This window comes from Thunnus thynnus, chromosome 20 (genome assembly GCF_963924715.1).
Source record: "Thunnus thynnus chromosome 20, fThuThy2.1, whole genome shotgun sequence".
Lineage (NCBI taxonomy): Eukaryota > Metazoa > Chordata > Actinopteri > Scombriformes > Scombridae > Thunnus > Thunnus thynnus.
In genome coordinates this window covers 19671145-19675229 of record NC_089536.1, presented here as the reverse complement: position 1 = coordinate 19675229, position 4085 = coordinate 19671145, and the positions used below count along the sequence as shown (strand labels likewise).

The following is a 4085-nucleotide window of genomic DNA, read 5'->3' as shown; positions in this document are numbered from 1 at the left end:
AGGGGAACTGCAGTGTCTGGTTATAGTTGTACAGACCAGTTTGTCCAGTTTGAAAACCTAAACCAAATCCCAGGAACCGACCAGTTGCACTTCGTCCAATCAGGTGCAAGAAGAGCTAACATTTTTAATTAGCACTTCATCTGATAAAGGCTGATCTAATCACTTTTTCATATATTTGAATATTAATGACACCACTAACTCAAGCTTACTGAGTCTTGACTGACCACAGCGAGCAAAGCAACATTCGTGGGCTGGCGGCGTGAGGTTCGTTCCAGAACACACAAACAGGATTAACTGTCTAGTGTCATCCTGGTGACGATTATTTGCAGTAGAGTGGGCTGTTTGTCCACTCATAGAGTTGATATGGCTCTGAGGCAGCTGTTCAAATGAACTATGATAGGTGAGGACTTAATATAAACACGGGTACTGTTGATTTTTATAGAGGCAAATGAACACTGTCAAGTTTGCTGTTATGAGTGTCCTGGCTGTTGCTTATACTCTGGTTAAAGGATAATACTAATGTAATTTTATTTTAGTACCATTAATGTGATGGTTTTTCTGCAGTTTGAAGCTCCTGCTGCCTGCTCTGCTGAAGGTTTACCGTCATGGACTCTGTTTCTGGACTTTTTATGTTTTGGGGGTTTTGATGTTGCTCTGTGTGTGTTTGAATGTGCTCAAATTGTTTGTGATAACTGCATTTGCCATTTGTGTTTCTTTGTTTAGTGCTTGAGCTTGGTACTATTTTTCCTATGAATCCAAAGGGCTTTCACAAAACGTAGATAGAGGATTAAGCCAAGATTTTCCAGTTATCCTGGCTGAATTTAGCCAGGACTTGGTTTCATGAAAGCAGTGGCACATAAGTTACCATGGAGATTTATTCCTTGCAGCTAGCCTGCTCCCGACCAGGCTTGATTAATCCTGGTGTCTTATCTGTTCAGTCAGCATTCACTCTGATCTGAAACCATGCGTTTGTTACAGTTATTCCATATTTTTATGTATTTTGCCTAATTTTTATCAGCCTGCATTAAATTCCACAGGTACATCTTGCCATTCAGTTAAGTACTGTTATTATTTTAACATTATGAACATTATTATTATAATTATTCATGTAAAAGTCATTGTTACTGTCATTATTGTGTTTATGAAGACTGCTAGAAATGGCTAATAAAGTTGCAAAAGTGTTTTCAATGAAGTCAGTGATAAGGGCAATATATAAAGTTCTATATATATGTGTGTTTCTTCCTTTACAGTAGCATGCCCTTTTTTTTTAGACAACGTCATAGATGATGAAGCAGGGCTTTCTGACGAGAAAGAATGTTTTGGGACAGGTTGGACCCGTTGGCTTTTCACAACGACTACCTGCATGAGTGATACAGATTTTCTGGGGATGGCATATGCTACTTGTGCCAAGATAGGGTCCCAAGATTCAGCAGCACACAACACATAGCCATGCCCTGACCATCCCACAAATGGTCTGTATACTACAATTTTTTGCGGGTGACATTTTCTTATATGCAGTAGGAGAAATCTGAGCAAAGCCACTATTTGACACTATTTGCTTAGAAAGGTATATTTGGCATTGAAAGCATTGTCGCACATCTTTATTACCTTCCTTGGCCACAGAAGAATGTGCTACATTAAAGAAGAATTCTACAAAATTGCTGGTAACATGAATTACAGATTACAAAAAAAGTATTACTTTAGTATTACAGTCACAGTACTCATTTTGTGTTACAGCTTTCCCTAATGTTATTGGTGCGCTGGACTGTACACACTTTTGGATAAAACGCCTTTCAGGTGCACATGAAGGGGATTTCGTGAACAGAAAATCCTTCCACAGTTTCAATAAGAATGACTTATGGTTACTGTCAACTACAAAAATTAATTCTGTGCATTAAATGACCTTAACACATCTTACTGTTTCAGATGATCTGTGATGCTGACTGCATCTTCAGTAATACAGCGTCGATAGTGTCAAAAGTTTTACTCTATTTATATCGTTGTAACGGTTACACTTTGTGTTCTCAGATGAATTCTTTGGCGTGTTGCTGGGAGACAAGGGTTATGCCGGTCCCCAGACCCCCAGCAGCAGCACAGCACACACATAGTCTTGCCCATGCAAGAACAAGGGCCTAAATAGAAATGGCATTTCTTTTCAAGTCCCCTTTCCAGTGCCTTCACCACCTGAGGGTCACCCCAGAAAGGGCCTGTGACATCATTGTTTCCTGCACTGTCCTTCATAACATTACCCATCTCAAGGACGAAAGGGCTCCCAGAGTGGCCTTGGAGATGGACTGGGACAATGCTACAATATTTCCCGATAACATCAATGTCAGAGACCAATACCTCATTAATTATTTTAGGTGATTTATTGTTTTTTGGTGTATTCTTTAACAATAAAGGATCATATATGTTACTCTTCCATGTGTATTTTATTTGGCATTGGTAGCACACAGTTTGTGGTCATTAGGTTACATAGTTGTATAATCCTCCCAAATTATAGTCCCAGTTCACTGGACCAATAACTATATAGTGTACTGTATATTCATGAAACAGTCGGGAGAGGACACCACAATGTGTTTTGACCTTTTATTTTGCCAGGATCACTTGTCTTCTTGGAGCTTGGGAGAGAAAAAAATAATTCATGCTTACACTTACTTCTCTTTCTAGTGTCTGGATTTTCAAGTCCAATTTCCTCTGTGTCTTTCTTTTTATCTCCATATCTAGGTCCAAATCCCACAGTTTTTCTTTGTGATATTTGACTCTCACACCTGCCAATTATGTTTGTTTTTTTATTGTGTGCCGTACAGACATCTGACAGTTTGTGAATTCTGTAAAACACATCATTTAGCACTGCAGGAATTGTGCATTGTGTGTACGTCCTTCAGGTAATACTCATTATGTTGCCAGGCTGGCCCTCAGGCTGTGTCTGGGTCCTGTAACAAACATATTTTGATATTTTCTATGAGCACCACATCACTAACTTCTTATCCATTATGGACCAAATAAGTATTTCCACAAGATTGACATGATACCTGTAGCCTTCTGGAGTCCACCGACACAGTCTCATCATCTGCTGCAGAAGTGCCTTCACCCTGCCACATTCAATAGAACTTGTATTGACAGGTGCCAAGTCTATGCCTTTAATGTATAATACTCACTGGACGAAGTTATTGTCTGATGGCTCCAAAGTATTAAGTGTGTTGCTAGACACTGCAAGCCAATGTCAGACAGTCCACATAACACCACATAAATGGTTGATTGTGTTCCATGTGCAGTAGTACTGGAATAATGTACCTTGTATGAAGAGGGCAGCTTCTGTAGGTGGGACAGAATCAGTGGCTGCCCAACCTGGATCCCTTCCAACACAGGCCTCCCTTGGTGTAAGTCAAGGGCCAGCTCCTCTGCTGGGGTGAATTCTGGGGTTGTTGTACCACCCCCCCCATGCCAGACACATGAGCCTTTTTTTAACTGCTGAAATCAGCACAGACAATAGAAAATGTGAGCAGGCACCTCCTAAGTAATTTATACACCTCATTTGTACTCAACAACCTCAATAAATTGTTGATTACAATTTATCGAGGCACTTACCTGTCTACAAAATGTTCTTATATTTAATCTTGACTTGTTGCCAGGTTCTCTTTTGTCCAGTCATGTTTGTTCTGAATGAACATTAATTGATAGGATGTGTAACAAAAAGAGTAACAAAGAAAGAAATTACACAGCTGCTAGAACACGTTACATCATTGCACGGCAATATCAGCTATTCAGAATGTTTTCTTTTTATATATATATATATATATATATATATATATATATATATATATATATATATATATATATATATATATATATTCCAACAGATCCCTACAAACAACAGAAGAAGGCAGTGGTGATAGGCTTAGCAATCCCAAGTCACAGCAACATCAAGAAGAAGGAACACGAGAAGATCGAAAAATACCAAGGGCTGAAAGAAGAGCTAGAAAGGATGTGGGGAGTAAAGGCCACAGCGGTGCAAGTGGTAATTGGAGCACTGGGGGCTGTGACCCACAAACTGGGAGAGTGGCTCCAGCAGATTCCGGGTC

At 39.6% G+C, this 4085-nt stretch overlaps 1 long non-coding RNA gene across 2 annotated transcripts; it reads right to left on the bottom strand.

Annotated features, from left to right (window-relative positions):
- Positions 1–2519: 2519 nt before the first annotated feature.
- LOC137172463 (uncharacterized) lies at positions 2520–3757 on the bottom strand. Of its 2 annotated transcripts, XR_010924984.1 has the most exons (4): positions 3592–3757; positions 3298–3474; positions 3036–3095; positions 2520–2936 (listed from the first exon to the last, which is right to left on the bottom strand). It is a non-coding gene; the product is annotated as an uncharacterized lncRNA (long non-coding RNA). The 2 variants fall into 2 exon arrangements; XR_010924983.1 differs by lacking the exon at positions 2520–2936 and having other exon boundaries at positions 2955–3095.
- Between the last annotated feature and the right edge of the window lie 328 nt (positions 3758–4085).